Source organism: Misgurnus anguillicaudatus, chromosome 12 (assembly GCF_027580225.2).
Source record: "Misgurnus anguillicaudatus chromosome 12, ASM2758022v2, whole genome shotgun sequence".
NCBI lineage: Eukaryota > Metazoa > Chordata > Actinopteri > Cypriniformes > Cobitidae > Misgurnus > Misgurnus anguillicaudatus.
The window spans coordinates 559,842-575,029 of NC_073348.2; the positions used below are offsets into that span (position 1 = coordinate 559,842).

The window sequence follows — 15,188 nt, forward strand, 5'->3', positions numbered from 1 at the left end:
TCTGGTGTAGGTTTGGCCAGTTTGTTATTATTGCAGTTTGTGGAGGCTGGGCTGTCTACAGAGATTGCATTTTTTACAGTTTGATCAGCGGACAGGAAGCAAGCAGATAGTGAGGAGATGTTTGCTGTATGTAACAAAAAATGTTTTATGGTCTAAAACACGTGAATTTGCTTAGAGAACCTTTAAGATTTGATGATTAAATATAGTAATAGTATAGTAATTAAGGTAAATATATTGTTATTTACACTGTGTTCTGCAGTTATCTAATGGTAGGATGATTTAATCCTATATAGTATTCGATGCAATCGGGCAATTTCTCCTCCTGCGTTCCCACTGTGGACAATGTTACAATGAGACCGCGTAGGTTAATTATTAAAACTTTTTTTTGATTTAAGATTTTACAATAAGATGTAGGCTTATATGAAACAACAATTATCACTCAGAACAAGGACAAATAACACTGCTTGATGTGTATGTGGCATCTATAGTTATAATCGTTTGTCTGACATTTACTTTTTCAATCTCACTTAAATTCATGACCACACCATCTGTGTCGCCAATTCCCTTTGTCTCCAGAATGTGCGTACGCACAGCTCCGAGTTTGCTTACATGTGCGGACATTCTCCTGTCAAGTTTGTTTTTTTATAGATCACAACCTTTGCGTGGGAACTGGCATACGCACGTTTCCAGCTCAGTTTTGTCCATATGCACACTTTATAAATGAGGCCCCTGGGTTTTATGCATACCAGTCAAGTTCTTCCACACCAGACTGAATCAGTCATTTCTTTTTGAACCTTGATTTGTACATAGGGGCATTGACATTTTGGAACAGAAAAGGGCCCTGCCCAAAATGTTGCTGTAAATTTAGCATCACACAAATCTCTAGAATATCATTAAATGCTGTAGCATTAAGATGTGTGCTCACAGAGAAGATTAAAGTAATCAAACCTGTTCATTAGAAGGGGGTGTCCCAATACTTTTGTCCATATAGTGTAAGTTGATTATGATTGTCTACCACTTTTTGGACAAATGCTGTAAAAGGGGGAAAATAAAATCTTAAAATACCGATGGTCAGCTCATTACACCAACCATTAGCATGCAGTTACAGAATGTTGTGTTAGGGTGTAGTGACAGTATCCAAACCAAAGCGTAATTGAGTGCGTTTGACCCTCAAAGCCTTGTTCGTTTGACTAGTGTGAGCACTTTGTACTGTGCCCAGACGCAGTTTGAGTAACAGTGTGAGTGCAAATTGCAGAGTCAAAGGCAAGACAGCAGTAGCCTGACAGTCATTCAACATCATATGGTTCCATAAAAGCCCTTCTGAAGTGTGCCGCACAGTTACAATTAAAGGGAAACTTCACCCATTTGCATTAAGGTTTGTACCGTTGGAACCCCAGTCATGTTTTTGAATGGCCGTGCATCTTTCCCTCAGTTTCCCCTGAGAGGGGAGAAATACTGATTTCAGTGAGGCACTTCCTTCTTTCAATGATGTAAAAATCGTCATTTTGCGTCATTGAAAGAAGGAAATCCTGTATCTCTATTGAGTGTGAAAGACACTCATTCCTCATTTTTCCAAGGTGGGGGCTATGGGTGGGACCCACTCACGCTTCAGACCAATTACAGATCAGTGGGTGGGTCTTACGAAAATATACGAACACAGACGGAAAAAAAAACGATCAGCCGACATCTTTATTCTAAGCTAAGCTAAACAGAAGTTGTGAGCGAGCCAGACTTCATGTTACAATAACAGTGGAAGTTAATCAATATGATATAGAAGAGGGTGATTTCGCAAGCGTGATGCTCTAATCCGCTGTTCATTGCACCTTTATGAGCCACAATACTGCAAAGAGCTGAGGCAGATGGAGGAACAGAAGCCCGAGGAGAAGCCGGAGCCTGGGCGTCGGCTGGGTAGAGGAGCCGGGGGAAGACACGGCAACCATCGGCCTCTGCTGCGTAGAGAAGCTTGCCTGTTCTCTCGCTGTGTGCCCTCTTTATAACATTTCTGCATCAGATAAGGATATGGACGTTCGTTTGGTGAAGGTTTCCAGGCAAGAGAGCAACTTTGCACGCGTTTGGACGTGTTTATTTCACAGACGTGTTTTGGGTTACAAGCAAACGCGCTGCGGAGTATAATGAGCTTGCCTTGGACAGACTCGCGCTGTGTGCTTTCGGTTTAAGATTTCTGGATCAGATAAGGATATGAACATTTGTTTTGTGAATGTTTCTGGTCGCGTGCTTATTTCAAAGACGTGTTTCGGTTTACGAGCACAAGCTCAAAGAGCTGAGGCAGCGCGTCTGTGGAGATATTATGCAGGGGACGCGTTTTTGTGGAGGATGCAGGGATAAACTGACGTCTGACTAAAGTGAGTGTTTCTATTTTCTTTGTTATACTAAGTTTGCATTTATGTACACAATAGGATATCTGAGCGGTGTTTTATATGTCTATATTGTGAGAGCAGTGAGGCCAATAATAACACAGATCACAGTAAACAAGAGACAAAAAGAATATTGGTAAAACTAAATAAACATTTAAAATGCATACCCTTTTTAAGTACTTGGAAAGACATTTGTACTGCGGATCTGAAACCGCACGTTACTGTTTGAATAAGACTTTGCTACACACCAGGCCAGAGTGTTATTGTGTGTAACACAATGTAACATCACGTTTAAAAGTAAGTCATGATTGGTGTCTGTCAGACACAGTGGTGGTGGCTATTTTCTTTGTTTTACTAACGTGGCATTTATGTACACAATATCATATCTGAGCCGTGTTCCGATTAATGGGAGTGGCTTGCAGTGCTGTGCATTGTGGTGCATAGTGGGAGTTGTAGTTTTTCATACAAATGTGCTCTAAAGTCACATTTTGTCTTTTCTCGGTCAAATAGGCAAACAATTCTACATTTATGTTACATTTTGACTACAAATATGACTCACTTTCCATAAAGATTAATGTTCCTATCGGTGAAATGGCCCTTTAAGCCAGTGTTTTGCATGGAAGAGTTTCCGTGATGAAAGCATTGTTGACTCCGATGAGGACTACACTCTGCAGACAATACCACTACGTCGCATCGTCGACTCGAGGAAAAGCCACGTGATATTTACTCTCGTTTGATTGCTTCGTTTATTCCCTTTTTGCCTCATTTGCCTTCGCTGACTGGATATGCAGGCACTGTGAGTTCTGAACTCACTTTCTGAGAGTTCTGAATGCAATTTCTCTGCCATGCTTGTGCTCTTTCTAGAGTGCCTCTTGCACGTTCAAATCAATCGGGTGTGCGCATGTCTGGGCAGATCCTGTAGCAACGGGTGGTGCCATGGTTGCGAGAGAGAGTGATATTCACGCAAGCTAATCATTTGTTTCGTCCCGAATGGAAATAATTAGCTGTGTTTAAAACAGTCGTGAGAGGTCTACAGACACTTGAGTTTTATACTCTCTTTTTCAGAGTACTTACATTTTAATTATGTATTTGTATATAAAGACAGTTTAAACAAATTTGTAAATAAGTTTTTTAGATAATTCCTGCCTACCCTGCCTTTAAGGCTTCATGTATGAAAATAGCACCATGTCAGTGCAAAGCATACAGAACCGGAAGCGATCGAGTCTGTTTTCTGGTTTGGTCACGTGACGTTCGACATATAGCGTATTGTTTATAGGTAAGTGCATTCATTTTTGTTAACAAAAGGGACAGTAAGTAAGATTTACCCCATCTAGTGATTCAATTATATTTTGCATTCAAACAATCACGTGCTCTCTAGCGCCTCGCTTTTCCAAATGCGTGTTGCAACTATGGTAGCCATTACGTAATCACTGATCTCCTTGTCGGTTTCAGCTGGTTCAAGCGTTGGTAGGCTAGTGCTTTTTGTCCCTCTCTGCTATTATAGTTTATCAGTACGGCAGAAGGACATTGACGCCTTGGACTTACCTGTTCAATGTAAATAAAGAGAAGAAATGATAAGCTTATAAAGACAGGTAATTTGACACCAATGATGACATATTTATGAATAAAGACATTGAATTTGATTAATAAAACACTTAAAATCATACTTACAGTCCCTTTAACAAACAAACTGGAACTGCCTGTGCTTTAAACCACACCTTCCAGTCAGTCTGTGTATGTCCCTTGTGCACCAAATCCCATAGCTTTTGCCTATGCAGTGCTTTAGATTAACCTTCTTAATGTTTGAAAGGCATGGTCAGCGGTTTGCCTTCTGGACTGATGAGGCCAGAAGGTTGTTACAAGGAACTCTTCAGCCTGTCTACAGAGTGCCAAGATCGGGAGCTGTATCTAAGAATGTCCCAGTCCACATTAAGGCTGTCAGTGACCGCACCACAGAAGATAAGAGACTGGTAGACTTTATAGTAAAGTTACAGGGATCTGAGGAACATGTGGTGGTACTATTGTATTTGTTAACTATGCTGCAAATTATTGTATCTTTATCTTAAATGTATTAATTCCTTAATTGTTTTTGTACCATGGTTTGACCCTAGGGTGTACTCAACGGGAAGCCATCTAAGTGGTTGCATAATGTAACCTCTTCCCGGGTGCCTGTGTACCTCGGCAGTGAGGAACAGCAAGACATTTTGTTTTCTTATCTGAGAGGAGTGCTGGATGGGACACCAACACAATTGAGCTTCACTGATGAAGTGCAGTTCATCTGTGATGTTCTTTTTCCAGAGGTAAGCATACCGTGAAATGTGTTTGTGTGTGTCCTGCTCCTGCACATACAAAATCTACTGTATAAAATGCATGCTAGTGTTACTCGTATGGACCCATGTGTAATGGCTTGCTGTTCAGTTGTGCTTTAACAATATATATATATTTTTAACATTTTTTTATAGGCCATCATATATGCCCTGTCTGTCCTCCGGAATTTATCATTACAGGAGGCTGAGCGGGTCTTCCTTTCTGGTCCTCAATATGATTACAGGTCAGAGTAAAATATGAATTATTTTTACACAGTGCCCAGTGCACCCTTTTGCTACCAATATTTGTCAACACAACAGTGATAACTTCCTCTGATAACTTTTTTAGTGAACGGGAAGTAGTTCAAGCCTGCAGCCATTCTTTGGTTAGTTTTGCTTTTCTCTTTGTGATATGTTATGCAATGTCATTGGTAATGTGTTGAAGTAAGTGTAAAATAATATAAGGCCTTTAATAAATAGGCCTAAAATTAAACAAATTCTCTCTCTCTCTCTCTCTCTCTCCCCCCAACAAGTACATAAGTGTTAAATCAGAGATATATGTTTCAGTTGAGCATGTTAAACAAATGTTCCTTATTTAACATTCTTTCCCCCCCCCTCTCTCTAGAGTTCAAGCCTGCAGCCATTCTTTAATTGCAGCAGCTGATGGATTGGTTGCTTTGTTATTGGTTGCATTGTTTGTTGCAATGTTATTGGTAAAATCACATGTAAATATATACATATACATTCTTTAATGATTCTTCAGTCTTGTCTTGCCTCTCTACAACCTTAAAAAAATTGGCTGTAATTTAGTGACTGCATATGCTGATTCCATCTTTATTTTACTTGATAATTAGCTAACTAGTTAAGCTTATAGAGCTAAACTTAACTTAGGTTTAGGGTTATATTTCAAGAAATTAAGACTAATACATTTTAAAATATACATTTTTTATTTATTGTTTGTGTACATTTGTTTACACTAAAAAATTGTCACTTAAAGCCCATTTGGTAATTAACCTTACATTTAAAATTACATTTATGAAGAAATAGTACTGAGATTACTATATTGATACAATTATGTACAAACGTTATTACAAACTAAACCACCAGGGGCCCAGAACTGCGGACCTGAAACTGCAGCCGCCGCTATATCATCCAGTTCGGTAGGTGGCGCTGTCACAAAAATGTAGGGTCATAGAACTGCGGTCATAAAACTGCAGCCTCCGGTTGTGCAGGAATATACTTTTGAGACAGCCGTTAAACTCTCCAGTCTCGTGTAATCTCGCGAGATTACCTCGCTACTTTTTTAGTCAGGATCAAACATTCCAAACTGACTTGTATGAATTAAACAGATAAAAGTCTTGATGTTATTTTATTATTAAAGGTATTCTTAAAATGTATATTTAAAATGTTATATTTTACACACTGTGATGAAAATATAATCTGACATAATAGAATTGAAAATAAAACAAAAATAATAGTTTATTTGCATGTGTCTATTACATTTTTAACTCTCCCACACTTTTGGTAAATTTTTAAATCGTATTTTTATCAGTTTCGTAAAATGAGTTTTTACAGCTTTTAACTGAATGATTCACAAATTACAATGTCATAAAACATTTATTTTATTGACCCTACTGTTTACCATTCATTGTTGTTTCAAAGTTGTATCAACGTTGAACAAACAACTGACCTTATTTCAACCAAATTTCAACGTTGAAGGTCAGTCATATGACTGCTGGGATCATTCAATATCAAGCTTCGATATCAGATTAAATTGACCTTTTATAGTATATGCAATTATAGTGTAATTTTAAATGTACCCTACATGTAAACATGCTAGGATTTAAATTAATAAAAACACACATGCAAAATACATAGACCTACAACTTTTAAGATGTTAAATATGAGTCGCATTGATTTACAATGAATAATAAATATACTTTTTCAAACATTGTTTTGACATTAATTTAGCTTCAATTTGACATCTTATTTCCTGACATCAATTTAATGTCAATTTAATGTCAATGAAATTGACCTGAGATATAGGGAACACAAAAAACATGTCAGATTGATACCTTTGTTGGGCCTCTTTACAACCTCAAGGAAATAATTACAAAATATAATGAAAATATGCATATTCATGCACGTCATACATGGTGGTCAAAATCTTGACTATTTCTTGATGTCAAATTGACGTCAAGGTGCCCGCTGGGAAGTTGCCATTAAGAGTTATTTTTTGCCAAAACTTATGTGGGTCCTTAATACAACTTTATATTTACTTTAATAATTGTGGTACGAAGGAGGAGGTAGCAGTGATAGTGAGCAACAAGCAGAGACAGAATGTAAGTTGATTAATTAATACTTTGAGTATTGAGAAACCTTTCTTTTTCTTTCCTCAATCACAAAATTTTTTTAAAAACAATGAAAATACAATAAACTTATATATTTTGTGCTAAGATGTAACATTTTTATAAAAAAAAAAAAAACATATTAAATGATTCAAGGTAGTGCTGTTGGTTGGTAGCCTTATTTTTTTGGTTTAAATGTATTTTATAAAATCTCATAAAACTGGGGCCCCCAGTTTGAGAACCACTGCTCTAAATTACTTTTAAATTACTGTAAATTACTCATTTACAGAAATCACAGTCACAATCAATGTACAAAGATGGTACAAATGATATATCACCACATGTAACACACTGAAATCAGTATTCAAGTTCTTATCAATTGGACTATTGATCAGTCTTAAATTGTCAGAACTGTGCTTCTGAAATGTTTCAGTTCAATAAAGTAAACAAACAAAATAAGGAAACAGTTTCTGAAATGTATTATACAGGCACGTGCAACCAAAATGGCGTCAGCGAACATGCGGTTTTACATAATCACACTGCAGTGAACAATCCAATCCATATAACATCACAATATAACACCATTTTGTATCGTATGCATTAAACAAATAAAATGATATGACATTTAAAGTGTTGACATTCGTTTTTATGGCTAATTATAACATTGGTAATTATAACAAACTCACCAGGTCAAAATAAAAGCTCAAAAAGTGCTCAATCCACACAATCACGCTGTATCGTTGAATATATGCAAGTTAAATTCTGATTTCTTCAGTTTATATGAACTTTAAACTGTTTAGGAGTCATATTTAATCAAATTAAACACTCTCGCGTTAGATCGGGTGTCTCAGTCGCTCTGCATCTCTCGTGTGAACTGAGACGCGATCCGAAAGCAAAAAGGGGCGGAGCTTACAATTAAACACTCCGATTGGTTTACTCATTTCAGATTTATAATTCAGATTGAATTATTCACATATATTTCATCATTTATAAAATAAATGTAGATGTATGAATAGTCTCTATTATATTTAAGCACACTTTTAAAATAATAATATTTATAATTATTTAACCAGAGTTACATTTAAGTAAAACTAAATTAGACATTAATACAAAGTGCATTTTTAAAAAGTGTCCTTAAGTGTGTTAGTGAAATATTGTGATGAAAATGTACTTACTATAAGTTAAAATTAATTAGATATTATTACAAAGTGCATTTTTAAAAGTGCACTTAAGTGTGTTTATAAATATTATGATGAAAATGTACTTTCTTTAAGTTAAGCTTAATTAGACATTATTAAAAAGTGCATTTTTAAAAGTGCACTTAAGTGTGTTTATAAATATTATGATGAAAGTGTACTTACTATAAGTTAAAATTAAATGCATATTATTACAAAGTGCAGTTGTAAAAAGTGCACTTAAGTGTGTTAATAAATAGTGTCATTAAAGTGTATTCCATTTAAGTATGCTTAAGTGGTCTTTAATTTATATTATATTATATTATGAGCAAGTGCACTTCTTAAAAAGTATACTCTTATTATTTTAAGCACACAAAAAGTACGCTTTCAATACACTTAAGCATACTAATTTTTCACAAGGGAATAAGAATTTGTAATAACAATTATTGGCACCCTTTTATTCAATCCATTTGCCAGTTTAACAGGTCTAAATTTCCTTCATCCAGAATCATTCCAGACCCTTTAGATTCCCAGCTCCATGTTGTTGCTTCTCCTCTTCAGTTCACTCCTCTCATTTTCTGTGGGGTTCAGGTTTTGAGCTTAGTGACCCATTTTTGTGTTGTTTTTGAGGTTTGTGTTTTGGTTATTGTACAGTTAGAGGATCCAAACATGGCCCATTATAAGAATTGTAACAGAGTCAGTCACTTACTGATTTTTTATCTGTTGGTATTTGATAGAATCCATGATGCCATGTATTTTACAAAGATGACCAGAACCTCCCTCTCATATTTCATATTTCTTCTGTTGTTAAAAACTCATTTTTTCATCTCCGCAACATTGCCCGTCTTCGACCTTCTCTCACTTTAGGTGACGTTGAAATTTTAACCCATGCATTGATCACATCACGTCTGGACTATTGCAATGCACTGTTTCTTGGTCTGCCTAAAAAACTCATAGCAAGGTTACAGTATGTTCAAAACTCTGCAGCAAGAGTTCTCACCTCCACCAGGCGTTCTGCTCACATTACACCACTACTGCATGATCTTCACTGGCTACCTGTGGCGTCACGCATTCACTTTAAGATATTGCTTCTCACATTTAAGGCATTACATGGTCTTGCACCTCCATACCTGTCTGACCTACTTTGCCCCTATTCTCCTGCCCGGCCCCTCAGATCTTCTGAGCTTTGTGTTTTGTACATTCCCGGGTTTCGTCTGACCTCTGTAGGTGTTAGGTCCTTTTGTGTTAATGCACCCAAACTATGGAATTCCCTACCCCTTTCAATTAGTACAATAACAACCTTGTCTACCTTTAAGGCCCAACTTAAAACGTATCTCTTCAGTAGTTATTATGGATAATGTTGTTGAATCTGATTTAATTTACTTGTATTGTGTTATGGTCTTATGTGTTGTATTGTATTGGTGGAGGTGTTAATGTACTGTATTATATTATGTGAAGCGGCCTTGAGCCATGGAAAGGCGCTATATAAATAAAACTTCTTCTTCTTCTTCTTCTACAGTATATAGGCCCACAACATAAAAAACACAGCAGTATATTTCATTGTACACATGGGGTACTTTTTTCTCTGTGTTTACCAAACCCATCTTGAGTGTCTGCTGCTAAAAAGCTAATTTTTTAGTTTCATCTGACCATAGAAGCCATTCCCAGTCATGGCTGATAACTGAATATGCTTTAGTTTGTTTTTGAATGAGCTATGAGAATTTTTCTTGTAACCCTCCCAAACAACATGTTTTGATGTAGGTTCTGACTCAACAATTTTCTGCAAATCTCCAGCTGTGACCCGGAGGGTCTTTAGCTACTCAAATTCTCCTTCTCACCATACATTAGGATGATATAGACACACTTCCTCTTCCAGGAGGTTTTGTAACATGTTCTGATGGTTGGAAATTCTTAATTATTGCCCTGATGATTGAAATGGTCATTTTCACTGCTCTAGCTCTTTTCTTAAAGCCACTTCACCAATTTGTGAAGATCAATTATCTTTTGCTGCACATTAGAAATATATTATTTGGTTTTTCTCATTGTGATGGATGATTAAGGGAATTTAGGCTTTGTTTCCCCTCCTCTTTATATTTCTGTAAAACAGAAGCAAGAGCTGAATGATTTTGTGTTTACAATCATGCTGGAGTTCTCAAAATTGTGAAAATGAATGGGAATATACTTCAGAGATATTTTACCAATAAGAATTTCTAGGGGTGCTAATAATTGTGTCCAACGAGTATTTGAGAAAAACATTCATTTCATAATGATATTTCCCCTCCATTTTAAATTGTTATTATCCAATGAAAGGATACATTTTTGTAAATTTTTTAAATAAAAAATCAAAAGGATTAACAATGCAGATGAATTCTTTTACAGCCTTATTTGATCATATTTACCAAGGGTGCTAATATTTTTGGCCACGACTGTATAGCAGGAAAAGTTCTATTTTACTTCTCAGCATGAGAAATAGCTTACACGGTTTGGGCGTGTGAGCGTGTGAACTGACAGAAATGCGTGTGTCTCATGGCGAATGTGTGGGACTTGAGAGCCCAGGTTATATCAACATATGTCAAATTAAGTTACTCGATATCCACTTAATTTTATAAGTTATAAACATTCATTTAAAATAACTTACAGTGTATGTAGTAGGCCTAGATTTGCATTTAAACAAAGGAACTGCAAGGGTGGGAATTAAAATGCCACACGCTGGTAAAAACTGGAAAAAAACTATTTTCTTTTTATTCCCTGATGATGAGGTGATCGATTAGCATTGGGGATTGGCAAAAAATTGGCAGACCTGGGGGTGGGTGGTTTTTAATTTCTTGACTTTTGTGTTTGTTGACAGATTCACACGCGCGTCTTAAACAGGTGTTCCTGGTTCTCTGTGATTTCCTCATCGCATCATCTCACCTGAAGCTAGTATAAAGCTCTCTTAATTCCCCTCAGTATTTGCGAGTCCATCATTTGATGTATGTCGCCGTATCGTGTGCCCATGCAATTTATATTCGATACACATTACGGCGCGCTTGGAAAGCTCACCGATCTGTGCACTATAATACTACCTATATGCATCCCGATGCGCTCGAGGGCGCACCTGGGTTCACACTATTGTGGTATCTGTATAATCCCACGCTACGAACCGTTCTGCCGCATATTATAGTCAGATCGGCCATTCGTGAGCTTCGCAGATCACTCACCACGTATGTCTGTTGCTAACAGTGGTTATTTAGATGGATCGTTGAAGCCATCGCACTGGCTCACGCCCCTCTATGAGCTATGTCCTATATAGAGCCCACTCTGCGAGTTTGGCTTTATCATGGACTTGGTCTACAGGGGTATCTATATTTGATATCTGCCACGCGGCCGGCTGGTCTTCGCCGTCTACGTTGTCAGATTGTACAGCTTACGTCCCTGCCCTACGAGCGCAGGTTCTCTCGGCTCAATCATGCACGCTCATGTGTTTTATGTGTACACCACGTGCGCTCAGCGAGCTCACCAACGTGACTCTGAATTTACTTATCTCGCACACCCGCAGCGCGCTCGGTATCTCGCCGTCTTGTGCTATGTTATCTGCCCCCGGCAACATTTTATATGGTGCTTCCACATCTGCTTTAAAGCTGTGAATATGCCGGGTATAGGGCCACACGCAGTGTCTCTCCGGTAAGGCACTTCAGTACGTTGTGTATGCACGGCGTGATGGGATTACGTTCCCCCATAGCGCAACTAACTGACGCAATGCGAAGTGAACCATATTGAAAGGGAACGCTTAGGTTACTCACGTAACCCAGGTTCCCTGAAATAACGGGAATGAAGCATTGCGTCTCTTGCCGTGCTACAAACGTCTAGCAGCGAGTGTTATTCGGCTGCGCGCTTCAGTCGAATAATAATGAGCTCCTGACGCTTGAACCGCGCTTATATAAAGACGTGTGCATCCCGCGCGCGGGTTCAAATGTCATTGGTCTGTACTTTGTACAGACGTTAACCAATAGGCTTCAGTCACGGAGTAAACAGGAGTTTTCCCCCCATAGCGTCAGCTAACTGACGCAATGCTTTGTTCCCGTTATTTCAGGGAACCGGGGTTACGTGAGTAACCTAAGCGTTTTGCACCCTAAAGGCGCTTTCCATTGCATAGTACCCTACAGGTAAGGTTGAGTCAGCTCACTTTACTTTGGCTTGGTTAGCTTTTCCATTGAGTTTAGCAACACTTCAGAGTGGGAGGGATTATAGGGGTGTCAAATGTATATAGCACGACATTCGTTGCTCGACTTATCAAGGCTGTTTTCTAAGATGGCTCCTGTCTGTATACGCGTAATGTACTGTCTTTATAAAATATCTTTTTATTAGGGCTGTCACTTTTGAGAAAAATTAAGCACACATATCCCGCGCTTGAGCGGGTTTGTGAAAAGTAATCGTCACTAACAACAAGCACACATACATACATGTATGCGCGGGTGCATATACATTAACCCTGCGCGTGCTGTTTGCTGGACCATTTTTAATGATAGAGAGCACAAACCATTGATATTTGATAACTAAAACTTACCGCTGAGTTAACCAGATCTTACTTCACTCTGTCGTCTATGTGACATGCGACAGTCAGCACGTGATCATTTTAAATCAGTTTTCAAGACAAATGCTGTTGTTTTTTAATATTCTGAAAGTTTACATTGCGTGTAAAAAAGATTCTTCATACATGCTAATTTCATAACTAAAATGTATTAAAGGGACATTCCACTTTTTTTGAAAATATGCTCATTTTCCAGCTCCCCTAGAGTTAAATATTTGATTCAATCCAATCCACTGAATCCGACCAGACCATTAGCATCGTGCTAAAAAACAACCAAAGAGTTTCAACATTCTTCCCACTTAAAACCTGACTCTTCTGTAATTACCGTATTTTCCGCACTATAAGGCGCACTTAAAAGCCTTTCATTTTCTCAAAAAATGACAGTGCGCCTTATAATCCAGAGTGCCTTATATATGGATCAAGGCAAACTCCGGGTAAATGTTAAAATGTTGCGGACAGAGCATCAGACTGTTTCATTTACAACGTGTTTACTGAATTAGGGAAAAGTTCCCTTCCACGTTTGGGAGAAGGGTGAGCAAGGCTGGGAGATATTGTTAATATGCACATCAACTTTGAACAAAGTTTCAGAAGGCTTAATAAAGTTTGACTTTATCTGACGTTCCGTTTAGCACAGCTGCATCTAGTGCAGGGGTGTCCAATACGTTAATCACGTTGAATACGTTAAGCAAAGGCAATGACGGTAGATCGCACATAAGTTAACTGTATGCTCCATGAGCATCGGAAAACAGAGGGCGAAATAGGCATTATGAGAGGGGCCAATCACACCAAAAGCGTTTATGGCAGTTGCAGGCGCCTTTTTTGAATGATATTCTATGGACAGGGAGCGTTTGCGCGCTGTTTAAGCTATGTTTATGCGCGCTGAGCGCCTTGTGGTTTTTGCCGCCGGCCGCAGCACGCGCCTTTGAAGGAACGATGAGAGCGGAGAAGCACTTGACGTCATTCGCGTCTTTCCATTGTCGAATCGAATGAGTGGAGAGGCCGGCCTTACGTTGTGGTGAGGGAAGTTTACAGTTGCTTTGAAGAACCGGACTCCACTCGCTCACTCTCTCCTGCGTGTTTGTGCACCTCTAATCCTCAAACAAGGTCAGAGCAAGCGTCCTCTTTTTAAAGTTTCTGCTAATATGACGGTTAAGAGCAAGAGGGCTCACGCTTTAATATTTGATTGACAAGACAGCTGACTCGGTGGTTGCCTAGCAATAAAAAGCCGCGTTGCACTGCTCTTTTTTTTTAAAGAGAGGCTTCTGATACTGTTGTCTTTTTCTAGTTTGTTTCACTAAACTGCATCTCCGCTATTTTAAGCAGTACTTGACATGTACTCAAGGACTTTTTTAACTCCTCAGTAAGAAACATGGAGTAGCCTAAATGGGGACAGCCTTAAATTCAATGTAGAGATATGCAGTATAATCCTAATACGCTTTTAAATTGTCATAAAAAAAAATGTAACTGTGTTTTTCAGCAGGTAGATCTTGTCGGCTTTATCATTTTAAAAGTAGATCACCACACAAAAAAGTCTGGACACCCCTGATCTAGTGCATCTATCTTCTATTCTATGCGCCTTTTAACCCGGAGCGCCCTATATATTAAAAAAATTCTAAAATAGGCCATTCATTGAAGGTGCACCTTATAATCCGGTGCGCCTTATAGTGCGAAAAATACAGTACATTGTGTACTAAGTCCGACGGAAATTAAAAGTTGCTATTTTCTAGGCAGATATGGTTAGACCTATACTCTCATTCTGGCGTAATAATCAGTGACTTTGCTGATGTAACATGGCTGTTATGTAATTTTATATACAAACTATAATTCTATCTATCTGGTTCGTGTTGGTCCAATTTAATTCAGAGCACTTGTTTGGTTTGGTGTTTTCATTTTCATTGTAAGCCTTTAAAAAGTAATTATTTTAGATGCAATTTTGTAATATTTACGGCTTAAATTCTCTTATATATATTTTTAAATATTTAAAATCATTCCACAGAATTATCCAAAACATTTCCACAGAAAAAGCAAAAAAAGTCTGCAGAAGCCGGAGCCACGTCTTCCCTCTCTTGCGCACAGTTGCCGTCGATCTCACTCTCAGCTTCCTCCCTATTACGAGGTGTTAGACTGTAAAAAATGCGCTACACATGGCATTTTAAAAACCGGATGGTTTATTTATAGTGGATATTTCACGTCATGTTTGAATGCATATTCGGATATCGAATAAAAAGTGACAGCCCTACTTCTTATTAAACTGTTTGTACACTTACAAAGTTCAACTTGGGGTTTAGTGCCTTGCTCAAGGGCACAACGCTGGTGACCAGGATTCAAATTACAAATTCTAGGCTAGCATACTAGCCAGGTTCCTTAACTGCTGTGCTACCACCACCCCTTTTGGCTTAGTGCCTGCTTTCGAA

At 38.1% G+C, this 15,188-nt stretch overlaps 1 long non-coding RNA gene across 1 annotated transcript in view; it reads left to right on the forward strand.

Annotated features, from left to right (window-relative positions):
- Positions 1-4,690, forward strand: part of LOC129432300 (uncharacterized) — a 61,473-nt gene extending 56,783 nt beyond the window's left edge. The window contains exon 4 of the long non-coding RNA XR_012372320.1: positions 4,186-4,690. This is a non-coding gene — a long non-coding RNA (uncharacterized lncRNA). The remainder of the gene's footprint in view (positions 1-4,185) is intronic.
- Positions 4,691-15,188: the final 10,498 nt, after the last annotated feature.